This window comes from Lepisosteus oculatus, chromosome 11 (assembly GCF_040954835.1).
Source record: "Lepisosteus oculatus isolate fLepOcu1 chromosome 11, fLepOcu1.hap2, whole genome shotgun sequence".
Taxonomy (NCBI): Eukaryota; Metazoa; Chordata; class Actinopteri; order Semionotiformes; family Lepisosteidae; genus Lepisosteus; species Lepisosteus oculatus.
This window is the reverse complement of record NC_090706.1, coordinates 19,229,585-19,249,377: the sequence shown is the minus strand read 5'-3', so window position 1 is coordinate 19,249,377 and position 19,793 is coordinate 19,229,585. Positions and strand designations below refer to the sequence as shown.

At 44.0% G+C, this 19,793-nt stretch overlaps 1 protein-coding gene across 7 annotated transcripts in view; it reads right to left on the bottom strand.

The window, feature by feature from the left end:
• adgrl1a (adhesion G protein-coupled receptor L1a) overlaps window positions 1-19,793 on the bottom strand; it is a 308,794-nt gene that overhangs the window by 245,125 nt on the left and 43,876 nt on the right. Inside the window, exon 1 of one of the 7 annotated variants that reach the window (XM_069195905.1) lies at window positions 2,164-2,348. The exons of the other annotated variants lie outside the window; for them this stretch is intronic. The gene's annotated coding sequence lies outside the window, so the exon portion shown is untranslated. Of the gene's footprint in view, window positions 1-2,163; window positions 2,349-19,793 lie in introns of those variants that run through there. 7 annotated transcript variants of the gene reach the window in all.

Here is a 19,793-nt window from a genome sequence, read left to right as displayed (position 1 = left end):
GCAGGTGCTTACCGATGAAAACTTGTCGCACCCAACTCTTTTCGTTTCAATTGCCCCACCCTAACCAGGGAGCAGCGTGGCAACGTCCACGCCCGTCGAATGGGACTATGCAATGCTTTATCTGTCAATAACTTAAAAGTAGCCTGGACTAACGATTTTTTTATTTTTAAAAAATAAATAAAAAATAAGATACAATTATGTGTTCCTGCTTAACCTAGACATTGCATGACTTTAAAAGCTATAAAAACAGGTTTAAATAGTTAATAAATACTTTTTATGCGCGAAAAACGATTTTTTCTTCCTCGTGTTCACCTTAGATTCGTTTGTACGCTGTTCATTTTTTACTTTTTAATTAAACGTTTAAAAACACGCGTTTCGTACAGAAAAAAATATTGTAACGCAACGGGGGCTCAGGCGGGCGCCCTTGCCGCATTAGGTCGGCCCCTGCACCGTCCGGGGCTCGAACCCGGGACTTCCGCGTCTCTCTGCAGCGACCTAGCCCCGTGAGCCAAAGAGAGATCTCTCCACAGCCCAGTAGCTGTGGTCCTGCTATCACAGGGAAGGGCGGTGACGTCACCCGCTCTGGTACGCCGGCTCTTACTTCTGACACCAATGTAACGCAACGGGGGCTCAGGCGGGCGCCCTTGCCGCATTAGGTCGGCCCCTGCACCGTCCGGGGCTCGAACCCGGGACTTCCGCGTCTCTCTGCAGCGACCTAGCCCCGTGAGCCAGAGAGATCTCTCTTTAGCTCACGGGGCTAGGTCGCTGCGAGGCGCAAGCTATCACAGGGAAGGGCGGTGACGTCACCCACTCTGGTACGCCGGCTCTTACACACAGTGCTTGTCGGCCGTAAGCGTTACACTCTCCCCCGCTTAAATCGCCGTCCCCGGCGAAGGGCTATCCCATCCCACTGTTGACACCAATGTAACGCAACGGGGGCTCAGGCGGGCGCCCTTGCCGCATTAGGTCAGCCCCTGCACCGTCTGGGGCTCGAACCCGGGACTTCCGCGTCTCTCTGCAGCGACCTAGCCCCGTGAGCCAAAGAGAGATCTCTCCACAGCCCAGTAGCTGTGGTCCTGCTATCACAGGGAAGGGCGGTGACGTCACCCGCTCTGGTACGCCGGCTCTTACACACACTGCTTGTCGGCCGTAAGCGTTACAATATATTCTCTTTTCTTCCTGTTACGTACAACAGATCAGCAGGTCTTTTTTTTCTCAATCAGAGACTCTGAAAATAGCGTACCGCCCACTGCGCTCAGTCGGAGCGGGAGGCGGCGCGGAGCTCAGTATTACACAATGGCCGTTCTACAGAGCGGGGTGCGAATGGTACCAATTGCGTCTGCATTTATAACTTAGTGTTTAAAATTAAACACTGTAAATCCTTTTTTTGACTTCGAAATACCTTAATTATCATTAAGCACAGCTTTCTCACAACTTTTTATTATTATTTTTTTATACCATCGTTAGACAAAGCAGGAACTTATTGTACTTTCTAATGACATTACACGTGGAAATATTACAGATTTTAAGTCTTTCATTTTGTTATACATTTTAGAAAAGTTTAATCTATACAAACACCACAAAACTATTCTCGAATGTTTTTTTCTGAATGTTATGTCACTTAGTTAAGTAACATAACACTAAATAAGAAAGTTGGGTGGTTGCATCAACTACTATATAAGTAACCAATAATATTAATTTAAATACATCCATTTTCTGACAGCTTCATCCAATTCAGAGAAGCAGCGAACAATATCCCAGCAAGCAGGGTGGGGTACAACCTGCACAGGACGCCAGTCCATCGCAGGGCACACACATAGACACACCCTCACACCTCACACAATTTTCCCCAAAAGCCAATTAACCTACTGGTGTGTCTTTGGACTGTGGGAGGAAACTGGAGCACCAGGAACTGTAGAAGCCCCAAGTGAGCACACAAACTCCATGCAGACAGCACCCCAGGTCCAAATTGAACCCAACAATGCTAACCCTTGCACAACCATTCCACCCCTTGTAAAAAACCCTGACTTTGAACGCCTTGTCTTAGGAAGTAATAAAGATAAAAACAACGTCAAAGGCTCTTCTTAGAGCTTGGCAGTAAGATGATTAAATTTACGCTGAGAATCACCTTTTATTCGGTGGCTGGAAGCACAGGTTACTTACCCAATGCATATTGACCCCTTATTACCACTGACTCCACACTTCCTGCAAGCAGAGCTCTTTTAAAGATAACTGCTTGCCAGCACATTTTCAGATCGTGCCCCTGCTTCCTGGCTATTAATGTACACAATCGAGCTCAGAGCAGTACGTTCCCCTATTCCGTCTTGCACTCCCCGCACGCTCTAATCTCTGCCTGGCAGCAGCAGCTGGTGCCAGTAGGAAGGGAAGCAGGGAGATTATGGAAGATTATTGAGGGGCAGATGTTATTTGGACAGATTACAGAGTCCTCCCTCGCTCTCTCTCCTTGCACCTTGCCCCTAGGGAGAGGAGTTTAGGGGGAGGGGGTGTTCAGGAGGAGGCAGTGGCTCAATGTTTAAATCCACAGGCCATCCTTTCCCTCTCTCCTGTAGTTCAACCCAGAGTGCCGTTTCTACAGCAGACAGCTGGCTCCGCCCGGCTTCCAGGAAATGATTAATGGAGTGGGATCTCTGTGCCAGGCTAAGCCCCGAACCTGCTGGTAATACCCTGTGGTGTTCCACGGTACAAGGATAACATTGCAGAGGTCAAAGTGTGAGTCAAGGGCAATCCTTCAGCAAAACTCCCATGCACCTGACAACATGGGGATCTCTTGGCCAGTTAAAAACTCTGCCCTAAAGGTGGTGTGAGTCAATCTCACAAGTCCTCATTTAGTTTAGAACTGGGGAAGAGTGAATATTCAATCCTAGAATTCTGTGTGCTTTACTCTACCCAGCTCCAAAAAGAGCCAGAGCTGCTGGGTGAAGTTACTTAAATTAGTAGTTTATAGGTGGTAACACTAAGTGAGTGCAATTGATATATTTTCCACAGCTTGAAGAGCAGTTACTGCAAAAGCCTAAGCCTACACATTTCTATTGAATATCCATCACTAGCTAATTTTTCAAAGTGGTTCATTATTGTTATCCCTTTTAATTAAGCAGTGACCCATTAAAGCAAGTTAAATGCCCTCCTGTTGTTTCCTTCTTCATTCCTTGTATGTTACCTGGTAACAAACGTATATTACTCCTATGAATAGCAGAAGTGCATGTTTTAAAAATAGACTTTCTTTACTGGGTTTTTGCTGATGTGTAGTTAGATGCTGCTCTTTTTCAGGGATTGTCATTTCTGTGATCATACCTACAGTATATTGATCAGGGTTATGGGACACAAACCAGCATATACTGTACTTTGAACTCTACAGTCAGTACTGAAACTTTGTTAAACTTTGGAAAAGAATGTGAACCATGTGGCAGGGTTCAGCCACTACATTTCTGATAGCTGAGCATAAGAACATAGAAAAGGTTACAAACAAGAGGAAGCCATTCAGCCCATTTGGTAGTTAGTAGTTGCTTGATCAGAGGATCTCATCCAGGCTTTCACAAAGGACTTGTAATGGAGGCCTGCTGTCATGGAGATGGCAAATTAATGGGTTTCATGCCACCCTGATCTCCTTCCCTACCTCATTTCCTCGGTCATGGGCATCCTTTTCCCAGACATCACAGAGAGCAAAAGGAACAGTGCCAGGGGGTGGAAGGAAGGCATTATAAATCATTTAATTGGCCTATGTGAGTGATGAGTGGGACAGCACCTGAAGTAATGTGATGTTCAGTAAGTGTGAAACACAGAACGGCCACACAGAAGGGTGAAACATGAACCAGAGGACACAAGTGAAAACTATGTGGAAGCACAAATAAAACTGAGAACTAAAGGCACTTTTTTACCCAAAGGGTTGTAGGAGTATGGAACAAGCTACCCACCTGTGTGGCTGAAGACGATACTTTGCCTCCCTTCAAGAAGCAGCTTGGATCCTTGGCTCAATAAGTTTCAAGCTACCAAACAGGTTTTATGGACCAAATGATCTCCTCTAGTTTGTGACCTTCCTAATGTTGTGCTTAAGGCAGTGGGTGTACTGTGTATCTAGACAATTAAAAAAACCTTAGGGACCTTTTTAACATCCCACCATCTCAGATGTAAAAGTGTTTCACTTGGTTTTTTCTGAGAAGGAGATGTTTTGATGAGAGACTCAGAAGAAGGCACCGTAGTGTCTTGACATAGGAGAAGAGCAGAGTGGGATGAAACAGAGCCCAAAGCTGTTGAGTGCAACTTTCAAGCTAGAGGTGCAACAGACTAGGATCATGAACCGAATCTCCTGTAGCTTGTGAGTGAGCCTCTCCCAGCCACCTGTCCAGGTATCTCCTACCCACCACCCACACCTCAGTATGGTCTTGATTTTGTATTGTAACAGACACTCCAGGCTCTGTGTCAGCAGTGTGGGGAATAACAGGCTGAGGACAACTTTACAAGCTCACTGACACTTTTATTTTCCATTTCATTACAGTGGGGCATGCTAATCACAGAGGCAGAGAGAGAATGTGCAGGCTGGACACAGAGGAGGGATTCATGTTTATTTTAGCTTATTACTATAAGATTTTGATTGCTGCTGTTCCTTTTAGATGACCAATGTTATTTAAATTAATTTAGAGACAATGCATTAAAACTTTTGTTATCATGTAAGGGAAGGTTACCTACAGTACTGTATGTCTTTTAACCATACATACAGTAATATTTACTAGTTCAGGTGGGTAGCTGCATCAGCATGTGTAGGCTGCGAAGGAACATTGTGTTTTCTTTCTTCTCTTTTCAGCATGGAATTAACCTATAATATATACTAGTTTTTCATGTAACGGTATGGGGATGGACTTAGTTATACAGTACTGTATGTGAATTTTCCTGTTCGCGATAGTTCTCTACACCAAATTTTCATGAATGTCCAGACCCTACTGTAAAAAGCTAAGATTCTGCCATGCCTTTCGTTTTCATGTGTTGCTCGGTTGTTGACTTTTCTGACCAAATTATGTTTTCCGGTGGGATTATTTCACAAAGGTGATCAAATGGAGCACATCTCTTCACAACTCAGAATACAGTATATCTTATGCTAGAATCTTAAATCAAGTCAATCTTTTTATTCATCACACATGGAAAAAAAAACAGGTTTGTACACTATGTGAAATGTTGTTTCATTGAAATTTACCCCATAGATTTAATGACGTTCAGAAACCGAGGACAGTAGTATTGCACAGTGGTCCGGACTCTGGACTTGTAACTGGAAGGTTGTCTTTTTCCACCCTTACCTTAGGCATTTAACCAAAAAAAAATTTTCTTCCTACTCTAACATGATTATTGGCCCAGTATGTTAAATTGGGTGTGTCAGGAAAAGGCTGGATGAAATCTGTGGATTGACTAGCTTTTAACAACTAAATGAGTGACCTGAGCTAAATGGCCTAAATGGCATCAACCAAAATAAATTTAATTCACTCCAAGTGAATCAACAACAGAAGCAAGTCTGAAAACAAGAAAAGTCCTTCACCATTAAGCCTCCTGAAAATCTTGTGAAAAAGAAGTTCCAAAAATTTACAGAAATTAAACTAGTATGCACAAGATGAGGGAAGACAAACAATGGATTTAAAACTGAGAATAAGTGGGGTCATCTTTACAAAACTGTTCGTGGGTGTCTGGAACATACTGTACAACTTCCCCTTGCTGTTGAGAATCACTTTCCAAGAGGACCCTCTAACAATTAGTTGGATGTGACAATTTGACCAGTAGCGACTAATCGCACATGCAAGATGTGCTGTCTTTTATTCAACATCGCTGATATTTTTATGAATGTCATGATTCAGTCTCCATACACACTTTCCCTCTCCGATTTCCAAAGCCTTTTCAGTAGCTGCTTCTGATGAAATGAAAAAAATACCTCAGCTGATATACAGTAGGGCAAACTATTTGAAATACTTAATCTTACCAAGACTATGACCAAAAAGGTCACTCCTGCCAACTCCTTTAAACCAACTCATAACAAAAGGACAAAGCTTTCATGAGCTTGGTGTGAGGAATCACAGCAGGCAGTGCTCAATTGTTGCTCCATATTCAAGTACATTCATTTTTGTTGTTGTTTTCCTGTTTAACTCAAAGGCGTAGTTAATCATCTCCCAAATGCTTTTAGGAAAGTTCTGAATTTTTGTTTGCCCAAGTTAAAGAGCAAGCCTTGAAGATCTGAAAAATACTGTTATACTTGACTACCCATTGATACAGCTCTAGAAATAAGTGCATGCAATTTTCTTTAACAGATCCCGAAAAGCTCTTAAGCTTAGAATTAGTTTAAAACTGAAGATGTCGGTTTGCATCTGCCCAAAAGGGTGTGTCCTCCAAAGCTGCTGGAGAAACACTTCCTAAAAAAAGGGTCTGGTCTGTGACTGGTGTTTCTCCAGCTTCCATGTGTGAAGTCAGACAAAACAGCCCACCGAGTCATACTCTTCTACAAATGGAAGCTGCCATTTTGAAAACCAATATGATGGACCTATTTACTTCCATTACTTACTCATTATTTAGGCAGTCTACATGTCTGAATGGTGAACAATATTAAAAACAATTACAGGCAGGTTCAGAACCCTGCAGGCACAAAGAGTCATATCTTTAATCAATTAGACAAGTGGTGTTTCGCATAGCAACTGCAGTGATAAACTCTCCTTACACAGAGTAAAATGCAGGATCTGCTTCATAGCTCGAGTGTCTGTGATTCTATTATGGAATGAATATAGTGAACCCACATAACTTAAAGGCTTTGAAAAATGAGCTTTGAAAGCAAAATGAGAATGCTACATGGTCTCCATATCATAGGAAATGAAATGACACAAATTCACAAGATAAAAGCTGTCCTTTAATACTTAGGTTATGAAGCAGGTGAATTTCTCATAGAAGATTTTTATCGATATCTACATATATTGTTTGAGACATCTGCACTGCATCATTCTCTGTGTTACTCTACAAGCTAACCCATATCCGGTTCCCTAGATTATTGCTGCTTCTTCCTATTTTTCTGCATTGGCAATGATGGCACTTTTGAAATATGAAACATATTTTATTGTGTTTTGGATACTAAAAATAAAAAAAATTAACTAAAAGCTATCATTTTTATCCATCCATCCATTTTCTAACTGTTCCTTCTAGTACAGGGTCACAGGGGAGACGGAGTTTATTCTGGCAAGCAATGGGCACAAGGCAGGATACACCCTGGACGGGATGCCAGTCCATCGCAGGGCACACACACAGATACAGACACATACACACACTCACACCAATGCCAATTTTTCCAGAAGCCCATTAACCTAGCAGTATGTCTTTGGACTGCTGGAGGTAACCAAAGCACCTGGAGGTAACCAATGTGAATATAGTGAGAACATACAAACTCCACACAGATAGCACTCTGAGTTTATAATCGAATCTAAAACCTGGGATCCTAGTGCTGAAAGGTAGCAATGCTAACCATTGCACCACTATGCTGCCCCTACCATTTTATACTATTTTATGATAGCTTTGTGAAGGAAGACAACAGTTATAGGAGCAACAAGTGTATTCTTTTTAGCTGTTGACCTCTTTACAAGTCAAGTACAGTATCCCCATTTCAGCATTTCAGATTTAGTCCCCTGATCTCTGGAATCAGAAACATGATGACCAGCATGCTGGTTGCTATTGCGACTAGGGCTTGTGGTGTGATTGTGTGTCCTGTCTCAGCAGGGTGTGGAACTGGCCATTTCCCATTTGAAATTAAAAAGAAAATATCTGGTATCCTACGTGAAAGAGGAGAGTACAGAAACGTTTAAAACAAAACTGTATCCATTGTGAACTAATGGAGATGAATTGGTCTCATCATCAGCATCAAGCAAGAACAGTGTTGGAAATCTTCCACTATTTTCTGTTTCCTTATTGGAAACAAAGTTAGTCACTATTGCATTAAATATAATTGATATTGCGGTTTGAATTACGCTGACTCTTGAGTGATCCCTCTTCTAAATCTAACGCGCACTCGGGCATCCCGGCAAGTGGATGCGAAGATGCTCTAGTCTGAATGAAAGGATTTACGATGTGAACAGCCAATATTTACGCCTCCGCCCCTACCCCCTCTGTGCTACGGCACAATTGCAAACCAAATTAGAAGGGGAAGCCCTGTAGCTCCGGCAAGAATTTAGACCTGGGGGCGTGAATTCGTCGTTTTCGAAATTGCCTTTCTCCTGTGTTGTTCCGTCTCGGCTCGGCTCTTCCCTCCAGCCGACTGGCTTTAGAGCCTATTTAATGACTGTTATGGGCCTTTTAAAAATAAGTGCCCTTGTTAATTTCGCAGTAACGAGTTTTGCTCCGCAACAGGTCAAGCCCCCGTCTGCGCAACAAGCCTCTTTGCCAGCGGTCTTTTACAGCGCACATAAAACTCAACTTGCCGGGGCTCGGAGGCTTGCTTCCCTAGTCCACTAGAGTTCGGGCCCTCGCACAGGAATCCCTGCCTGTGCTGTTTGGAGCGGACCGCACCGGCTGATTCGAAATCCGCTGCTAACACGATCTATATTTATTGGGACGTAACCGCAGCTCGAACCTTGGCACGCGTTCATAATTAACCAAATTTCAAAAAGCTTAACACAGGGGAGCGCAGGAGTCCCACACCATGCACTGTCAAGCCAAATCATTATATCCCACTAACAGGTTTACCTCCTCCTTAGTGGTCCGTCATTTGTAAAAAAACACAATGAAAGCTGATAAGAGTAAGGATTTTTCTTTTAAAGCTGGCTCTTGACTTTCCTTTCTTTTCAAGAAAAGGAGCTCTTGACTTTTCTTTCTTTTAAAGCTGTCCCCTGTTCTCTGGAGTCAGAAACATAACGACCAGCGTGCTGGTTCCTGTGGCTGCTAGAGCCTGGGGTGTTTTCTTCAGTGCTATAATCAGTACTGTATGTTACATATATATATATAAGTTTTTTTCCTATTCTGTTATTACGATCAACCTTTGGGACTTGTACAAATGTTTTCAGGAAATCTCCATTTTAAGCTATAACTTTCTGTAATGACCATACTGTATATGTTTGATTGCACAAAGAATAAAACCTGCCAGCAAGCACACAGATTATCATCAAACTAACTGTTTCAGTGACTGAACAATGGGCCTCAGCACACTGTGCAGCAGTGATCATGCTCCCCCCGCTCCTCGCCAGCTTCACTGCTGAGACCTCAACTTTAAAAAAAACCTTTAAAATGTCTTTCCTGAAGCTGTTTATTGCTAAGCGCAAGGGGATGCGATTCTAAGCGGGTACGACAATGGACCCAGTTAAAGCTCAGTTATATTGAGCACAGTAGGATTTAAAAAGACTCAGTCACAGAGTAAAGGGAGAATCAGATGATACAGATAATCCAGTTAACTTAAAATCTCCTTCTTGCTGTGCTGGAGAACGGGGCATCCCTGTTCTTGCTTTCTCTGTCTCTCTCCTCTTGCAGCACTGCTCCATTCATAGAATCTGCTCATTTTCAGTCAAACAGGGTCCATGACTGTCAGCCGAGAGCAGGATATAATACACCTGCAGAAAGCACATTGATAAGAGGCATGAATTCTTTTTTGGGTAGGTTCAGGAAAATATGAATTTTAAACACCAGCCTCCAATGTAATGTTAAGACTGGGCCAGTACAGGTCTAGATTTAAAATAATTGAGTCCTCTCCAAGGTAGCCCTTTCAGTTGACAACATCCTTAGTGGAACTGTTTTGCATTAATGAATGTGGGTAAAAGTGTGTACCTATGCACTGACTGCATCTCTGTCTCACAAACAACTGAAGGATTCAAGTGGGACTGGCCACATAACAAGGATCCACATCTAACAGAGACAACAGGACCTACCTGCCCAGTTTCCGAAACCAATGTACTGTAGCTGTCATGCAAGACAAACCCAAATTTAACCACTCGTACAATTTAAATATGCTCAGTTAATGCTGTGGTACATGCTTGACTTAAAACAGATATCCTGCAAATTCTCAAGCGATGTGAATGGAAAATCCAAACATCTGATTTAAAGTTGGTTGTCTTCTGCTGCTTTACAGGATATTGCCATTTGGCGTGCATTCTGACTATTCCAGCAAAAAAAATCCTTAGAATTGAAAACATTGAGGGACTGTGCCACTACTCAGGTCAACAGGTGAAACTTTGTGATTCTTGTTATATAATGCTGTCTTACTGATATTCACCCTTACTTCCCTAATGGTACATTTACAACACCTTTAATGGAACTATGAAGCATTAATGAATTGTAAGGGATGTTCTTGAACCAGTAGGTAGTGCTCTTGGTGATAAATGCCACAGTATGGTGACTGGGGACACTATTGTAAGAAGTGCTGTGCTTTGGATTATTAAACCAAATCCTGATTACTTGGTCTGAACCCATGGCACAATTGGTAAGAACAGGAGTGTTAACATCATTGTCCTTGGCAAATTCTCCTTGTGAAGCAGTTTCTCACTCTTATATACAGTATGTTGGATTATTACGCACCAAAGCCAACAGTAGCAAGACCTCCAATAGCGCTGGAGCAGTTATGGATGAAATAAAAATAAGATGATATAAATACAACCCACTTCTCTTCAAAGCAAATGCCCAGGAGGTGTATACTGTCTACTGGAAGACTGTGTCCTTTGAGGCAGTCTGTTTCTCTTGGCCTGAGGAGTAACATTCTTGTTATTTTCTGCCTGTTGTGAACAAATAAAACATCACAAAAGAAAGAAAGCCTGATTGATGACTGGCAGGTTTCTTAGACCTGAACTTTATCTAACCCTTTACAGTGAGAGATCCAAGTGAATCAGTGGCAGGATTGTAGCTTCTTCCAGACACCCACCACCTTCTGGTGGTAAAAAAAAAAAGAAACGAAAAACTGAATCCAGTCTCCTCCTCCACTTACAGCAATGGCGCCCCGCTGTTACTACGTTTACTCGCTCATTTTATCCCCCTGGATGTGGGCGTCCTCTGTAATTCACCCTCATTGCTGTGCCGATTGTTACTGTGGTTTTCATTCAAGTTCCATCTCTGTAGCAGAAATCGCTTCCGCACTCAACGTGCAGCAGATAAAAATGAGAAGAGAGCTGTGGGCTTAGATGAAGGGGTGCACACTTCCTGCCCATGGGTTTCAGCACACTGTGCGATGCCAATTTCCTTCCCCACCTCATTTCCTTTCTGACCTGCATCTCAGTATGGATTGATTATGCATTTCTTATTAGTTTTAATCACCTCCCCCAGAAACACAGGCTTTTGATTATGTTCTCAAAGTAGCTAAAAAACGTGTCAAACAATTTCTCTGCATTCCCAACGAAGGTTTAGCCTTGGTAGACGCATAGATGCAAAAGCGAGTGCGGAGCAAACTAGCGAACGGAAACAGCCATTCTCTCTCTCCCTTGGGCTCTTTTGAAGACGGGGAGAGAGTGGTAGAGAGAGCGGTCTTTGAGGCAAGGAGATTACAAAGCCTTGCCAGTCACCGGGGGTGCTCTCAAAAAGTCAAGACCCCCCGAGTGAAAATGGAGAGGCAGAGCCCCCTCGAGAGACAGCACATGAGATGCTGTGAGCAGGAGATGAAAGGAGGCAGGGATTCGGGGAGAGAGTGAAAGAGAGAGAGAGAGATGAGATGTAAGGGCGAGGAAAATTGAGATTGCAGAAAAGGGGGGAGAGTGGGGAACCGTTCGGAAAACAGGAAGGAGAGAGGGAGCGGGAAGGAAGGCAGGAGAAGAAGGAAGGCCGAAAGATTGGATGAAAGAGACACATGAATGCACAGAGTAAAGAGGGCGAGACAGGGGCAGAGAGGACAGAAAGGGAACCACAATAGGAGAGAAAATGTTCAAGAAACTCAGAGCTCTACTGCAGACTCAGGCAGAGACTAGCCTGTCCTTCTTCATAAATCTGCTCAGTAAGGGGCTCTTATGTACGAGACCATCAACGGGCCAATATTTACAAGGGGAGCCAAAATAAGAAAGTGTTCTGACAACATTTTCTGCGATTTCAAAGTACAGGCTGATTAGATCATGCTGTTGGCAAGTTATTCAATTAGATATGCAACAGACACTTTCCTATCGCTTGGTGATGCAGAGAATATGCTTATTATTGCTGCCTCACAGCCTTGGGGCCCCAAGTTCAATTCCTGACATACAGTAGGATGCTATCTGTGTGGAGTGTGTATGCTCTCCCCGTGTTTGCATGAGTTTCCACAGTCCAAAGACATAGTAGTAGTTTAACTGGTTTCCAGGAAAATTGGCCCTGTTGTGCATATATGTGTGTCTGTATCCATGTATGCCCTGTGATGGACTGGTATCCCATCCAGAATACAGGCTCTGGTTTCCCCTGAAACCCTGTGTTGGACGGTGCAGTTCGAAAATGGATAGTTGCACTTTCTCATTTGTATTTCTCATATGGTGTAGGGGTATCATTTCTGTCTTGGGACTTTCCAGCAGGTTCCTTTGCTTTCTAAGTGACGCCTGTCAGCTAACCAATATTTTAATTGAGATTATAGGAAAAAATAGGAATATCGATATGCCACTGGCTCCCCAGCCACCAGGCCTGTAAAAACGTAATTAAGGAATACAGGGCAACCTCAGCAACTCTGAGAAAATAAACCAGATGAGCCAGGTGTGAAAGTGCCGTTTGTCAGGTCAGGTCTATGAAGTGGTATGACAACTCCTGGCTAGCACCTGTTCCCAAAAACCAAGATATGAAGAAAATGTGCACCTGAACAGAGAGCAGGACAGGAGGGCAGAGAGAGGAGAGCAAAACAGAGTGAAGGAAACAGGGAGCAGAGAAGGGGAGGTCTATTAAATATTTGAAATGGTCTTGGCAAAATTCCCCTTTTAAAGTGAGTGAATCAAAGATGGAGTTCAAAACTCCTATGGCCTCCTCCCCTCCTCTCAATAATGACCGGCAGCAGTCTCCCTGCTCTGGGTAATTAGCCTGGCCCTTAGTATCTTCTGATATGGAAATGTGAAATGCAAAATATGAGGTATGAAATATTAAAGAGCACTAGCGAGTGAGCAGACAGAGAAGGGGCAGCTATGTTCTCCCCCCCCCGCCACACCACCACACCCCCACACCCCCACCCCTCGTCTTTCATCCTGACCTCTATGTCTCAGTCTCTCTCATCTTCCTCCTCCCTCTCCCTCTCGACGCCTGAGGTCATCGCTCATCCCCCTACAGGAGACAGCTCTGAGCGACACATCACTCCCTAACCTTGTGACACTCAGGCCCACCACACAGCAGGGGGGACAAGTTGAGCATCGTACATTGTGACGCGGTGAACACACATGCGCAGGCAGACTGCTGTGGTTAGTTGGGCAAGAAAAAAGACAGGCAACACAGACAGTCAGTGAAAGACAGGAGCAGAGACAGGCAGAAAAAGACAGGAGCAGAGACAGGCAGAAAAAGAGAGGAGCGGAGACAGGTAGGAGCACAGGCAGTCACAGGGAGACGGGAGCACAGAAAGGCAGCACATCTCCTTGTTGGCAGAGAGACAGCCATGCAGGTAAACATACACAAAGACTAAACAACAGGCAGGAGATACAGAAAAGCAGAAAAGTTCTTGTCTGTCTTGCCATTAACCATCCCTGACACTATTCATGTAGTGACAGAAGCCCCGGTGTCCTGGATAAATTGCACCCTGCTTCACAGGCATAAGGAATTATCAGCATTCTTGACTGATAGGCACACAGAGGCATTCACATACCCTGGACTGGCTTTACAGACAGACCCAGAACAGGCTGACAGGAAGAGGTCTACGGGCAGACTCAGGAAAAAGCACAGGGAAAAGGCAGGCAGAGCTCACCATCTCAGCGTAACAGATCGCACCTGCTACCAGGGTCTTGACCTTTTTCCACCACAGGTCAGGCTTGCTGAGTGGAATCCAATTCGGGGCTAGTGAACACGTCAAGACGCAAAGCCCTGGGGTAAGTAATTACAGCCCCCCGGGAGAAGGAGAGAGTGGAGATTTCTGAGCTTGGACCTGGACGCTGTGGCTCCCCTGGGAGGGGTACGATGTAGATTAGAAAAGAGCGCGTGGTGATTAATGCTTAATCACATTTACAAACTGACCGCCTGGATGCAGCCGGGTTATAATGCCCTTAGACTGGGAGAGGACATGCGGAGCGTTAACGACATCATTAACTACAGGGGGGAAAAGTGAGGAAGTACCCACTGTGAAGCACAGCAGAGATCGCCGCGCTCCAACACATGACAGGAAGTCTGGCTTGGCAGTGCCACAGTTATCACCCAATCTACAGGGTAGAAAAATTGCCAACATGAGTGGCACAGTGGCGCAGTGGTTAGGATTGCTGCCATGCAGAGCTGGGGTCCTGGGTTCAACTGCCGGGGTGTTATCTGCATGGAGTTTACATGGTCTCCCCATATTTGCACGGGTTTCCCTTAAGGAGCTCCGGTTTCCTCCCACAGTCCAAAGTCATACTGCTGGGTTAATTGGTTTCTGGGAGAATTGACCCTGGTGTGAGTGTGTGTGTCTGTATGTGCCCTGCAATGGACCGGTGCCCTGTCCACGGTGAGCCCTGTCTTGTGCCTGTTGCTTGCCAGGCTTGGATGAAACAGTTAGAAAATGAACAGGTGACAAAAACTGCCAACACGTCCTGGCCGTTTAAAATCTAACTAATATTTAGGTTCTGGGTGGACAAATCCAGACAACTTCTCTTGCTTTCTTTAAATCCAGGAGTCTTGTCAAGATCATCCAGGTGGATGCTGCACATTGGTGGTGGTGGGGGGGATTACCTGTAAAGCGCTTTGAGTGGAGTGTCCGAAAAAAGCACTATATAAGTGTAAGCAATTATTATAATTATTAATCTCCACTCCCAGGTCAAGAGTGGAGTCCTGTTTCTTCGGTTAAACTCAGTTTCAGGGTTTGGAAGGGAGCTTGTTTTTCTTCTTACAGACGGGAATTTGGGAATCCAGACCTGTTGTCAGGTGGCAGCTGCTTTCTAATTACAGCAAGGTAAAAAAATGTCACCTCCCTTTCCATATTCACTGTCGCCACCACCGCCACCTACAGCCTGCCCCGAGCTGTTCATCATGTAGGCCCTGACCTGAGCGACTGCATGTGGGGCTAAGAGAGTGTGTGCGTGTGTGTGTGTGCGTGCGAGTGTGGGGGGAGGCGATTTATTTGGGCTCAGCCCGAGATTCACCGCTGTTCCAAACCCCACGCCGCGCTATCGATCCAAGAGGGCCGGGCTTTCTTGGCAACAGGGCTGTTGCCATGACAACCCCATGAAGGCCACATTGCCTGCAGCTACACAGAAAGAGCTTAGTCTCTCTCTCTCTCGCTGCGTTTGTGTGTCTCTGATTATAAACCAGATTTACAGGCATTGCCTTTTTATATGTGAATCAGACGGACACGCACACCGAGAGAGCTGAGTAGCGCTTGGAAGGCTCTAAGTCGAAGATCTTGGGCTCACATCCTGACAGGCCAGGTGTCGTCTGGTTTTTCTTCAAAACCGAGTAGTTATTTAACCAACTAGCTTAATCATTTTGCTAGTAGACAGGGGTTACAGCTGATTACTCAAAACATTCACTTAATTAAAGCTACGGTTAACTGGTTACAAGTGATAAAATTACAATGTTCATTAACTATTTGTACCTGAGAGCTTGAGCAAACGAGAAGATAACAGGCCCTCCACGAACTGAGTCAGACACCCCTGCTCGAAGCTGTACCCTCTTAGTAACTTTGGGCAGGACCCCTGGGGCCATGGAACTAATCAAGAGTCTCATGCTGTCCTATAAGAAAGATGATGTACGATTCTGAAAGTGATAGGTGGAAGACAATCCTAAAAAAATATTTAAAAAAAACCAAACAGGTCTATGTCACTTACAATTAGCTGTAATCCCACTCTGGACTGTTGTACAATCTGGCCTCCCTAAAGTTCTCCTTCAATTCAATTATTACAGCAGTTTCTCACTCCTCTGCCTGTCTGCTGAGCAGTGGGGCTGTTGTGTGTCACCCAGGTGGGGGCTGCACTTCAGTTGTGGATGAAATAAATGCCATATATAAATGCCATTTACTATTATTCACGTGTATTAACACGGAAGGCATACAACTACACAACATATGAGCATAGAGCTAATGGCATTTTTGTGTTTTATTGTCTCTCAGTATATTTCTATCCATCTTCTAAATGCTTTTTAATTCAAGTCGCAGAGAGCGAGAATCCATCCCAGAAATCAATGGGTGCAAGGCAGGATACACCCTGCACGGGATGCCAGTCCACCACTGGGCAGACAAACTCAAACACAGACACACACAAACACAAACTCACACCACTCACAGTTTTTATCCCAGAAGCCAATGAACCTTTCGGTATTACTTTGGACATTGGAAGGAAATCCAAGCACCCAGTGGAAAACCCTAGGAACATGGGGAGAACATACTGTACAAGCTCTCCACAGACAGCACTGCAGGAATTCAACCCAGGACCCGAGCTCTGCGCAGCACTAAAGCTAACTGCTGTGCTACCAAGATCTCCATATCTTTATATAAAATATTAATCAGCAGGTACTAATTAATTAATGACTTATTTGGCTGAAGATTTTATCCAAAGTATCTTACATTTGCACCTATTTATAGCTGAGTTTTTATCTGAACTATTCGAGTGAAGTACCTTGCTTCAGCAGTATCTAACCTGAGATTTTAATGCAGTACCTTCCAGTTCCCTGACCATTGCTACTTTTTGAGTGCATGGGATTGAATTCAAACAAGGCCATTTAGCCCAGATTAGTTTAGTTGCTAATAGCTAATCAATCCACAGATTTCATCCAGCCTTTATTTTTGAAGATCCAATTTAACATAATGAGCCAATAATCATGTTAGACTATTTTAATTTTTTTTCAATGAAATGCCTAAAGTAAGGGTGGAAAAACACTGACTTGACAGCTGCTCTCAAATTATCATTAAGTACTATAACATGCTTGTACTAGTCTAGATTTTGGGGTCACCCAGTCAATGTCTTCAGGACCCCCACTGTAAGTGCAGCTTATTTCATTGAGCCCACCAGATGCAGTATAGATGTTTGAAATTGAAGACATTTGTTCCCATCGACACATGTGAAATCAAAATTTCAACAGCAGCCATACATTTTTGATTGTCTAATAATCACAGTCATTTAGTATTTTTATAGAAATTGTTAGTTTGTATGCCTGTAAATATGGCAACATCATGATCTGTGTTACAGCACACAGTGTTTGGAAAAATATTTTTTGGACTGTACAGGTACTGTTGTTTGCAATGTTTATTCAAGAGGATGCAGAATGTACATTTTTAGAAATGTTACTAATGTGTGTTCTAATGTTGTTAAATAACAATTTGAAGTCAAATGAACAGCAAAATGCTATATATTTCTTCATTGTATAGAAGCGGCACCCAGATTGCACCAAGCACATGGTGAAAGCCTTAATTTAACTAAAAAAAGAGTACAGAATGATTTTTAAAACTCTCCTTTTGAAAAGAAGTTCATTGTGTACATTTAGCAAAAGAGTTTTCAAAGGTTTGGATAAAACTATTTATTCTCACTTTAAACATGGGTGTTGATGCTGTTTTTATCTTTAAATAGAAATTAAACTTGAATTCCAGCCTAGAGTGCACAGGTTAGGCAACTTGGTTATACTTCTGTCCACTGAAGTAATTTAAAAAATACATACAGTAAAGGGCACAAAAATATTTTAAATCCACACAAACATGATTTATTATGGTCAAGAGAACATCTTAATGTCCTCCCCCATATTTACTGAAAAACTATTACTAGAGTCAACCAAAAACATTTCACCAATGTGACTTAGGGCTTTGCATGACACTGAACGGCTTCCACGTGTGCAGTTGGGTTGCAATTAAAAAATAAATAAAGTGCTAGTCACAGACAACACAATACTAACGCAGAACAATCCACACAATGGATAATATACCTTTAAGATCCTTATGAACCTTTTCTGTGTGCAGAATCTCTCTGAGCTTGTAATGGAATGCTCCAGGATATCAGAGGCACTGTCTCTGTATGTAATCTCTATTCAATTGGAGGGCAACATTCTCCGACTTCTATCCAGCTCAGTGGTGTGGATCTAATTGCCCTGTTACACTCTGTTCCTGCTCGGGAAATCTCAGCAGCACCAAATCCAAAAATAATACCTCCAAGAAATACACAATCATCCACTTTCCCCTCACATGCGCAGATAAGACAGGCCAATAAATATATATGCCGCATAACCATGAACGTGTGGCTATGTGCCCGAATTCCCTCCTGATTGGTATCTGTCTGGTAAAACTGCACCTGATTTCAGCACGAACAGCCATCAGGCCATCACAAGAAGCCGCACGGACTGCTAACGTGCCAAAAGCAAATGCTGGAATCTTTTAAACTGCCAAGGACATCCAGTGCTGACTGTGAATGCAGCAATCTGTCAAACTGTACAGGACATCCAGCACTGCCTGTCAACACTGCAATCAGTCAAACTGTACTGGACATCCAGCGCTGCCTGTCAACACTGCAATCTGTCAAACTGTAGTGGACATCCAGCGCTGCCTGTCAACACTGCAATCTGTCAAACTGTACAACACATCCAGCCCCGCCTGTCAACACTGCAATCTGTCAAACTGTACAACACATCCAGCCCCGCCTGTCAACACTGCAATCAGTCAAACTGTACAGGACATACAGCACTGCCTGTCAACACTGCAATCTGTCAAACTGTACTGGACATGCAGCGCTGCCTGTCAACACTGCAATCAGTCAAACTGTACTGGACATCTAGCGCTGCCTGTCAACACTGCAATCTGTCAAACTGTAGTGGACATCCAGCGCTGCCTGTCAACACTGCAATCAGTCAAACTGTACTGGACATCTAGCGCTACCTGTCAACACTGCAATCAGTCAAACTGTACTGGACATGCAGCGCTGCCTGTCAACACTGCAATCAGTCAAACTGTACTGGACATGCAGCGCTGCCTGTCAACACTGCAATCAGTCAAACTGTACTGGACATGCAGCACTGCCTGTCAACACTGCAATCAGTCAAACTGGACTGGACATCTAGCGCTGCCTGTCAACACTGCAATCTGTCAAACTGTACAACACATCCAGCCCCGCCTGTCAACACTGCAATCAGTCAAACTGTACTGGACATGCAGCGCTGCCTGTCAACACTGCAATCAGTCAAACTGTACTGGACATCTAGCGCTGCCTGTCAACACTGCAATCTGTCAAACTGTACAACACATCCAGCCCCGCCTGTCAACACTGCAATCTGTCAAACTGTATAGGACATGCAGCACTGCCTGTCAACACTGCAATCTGTCAAACTGTACAGGACATGCAGCACTGCCTGTCAATACTGCAATCTGTCAAACTGTACTCGACATGCAGCGCTGCCTGTCAACACTGCAATCAGTCAAACTGTACTGGACATGCAGCGCTGCCTGTCAACACTGCAATCAGTCAAACTGTACTGGACATCTAGCGCTGCCTGTCAACACTGCAATCAGTCAAACTGTACTGGACATCTAGCGCTGCCTGTCAACACTGCAATCTGTCAAACTGTACAACACATCCAGCCCCACCTGTCAACACTGCAATCTGTCAAACTGTAGTGGACATCCAGCGCTGCCTGTCAACACTGCAATCAGTCAAACTGTACTGGACATCCAGCGCTGCCTGTCAACACTGCAATCTGTCAAACTGTAGTGGACATCCAGCGCTGCCTGTCAACACTGCAATCTGTCAAACTGTACAACACATCCAGCCCCG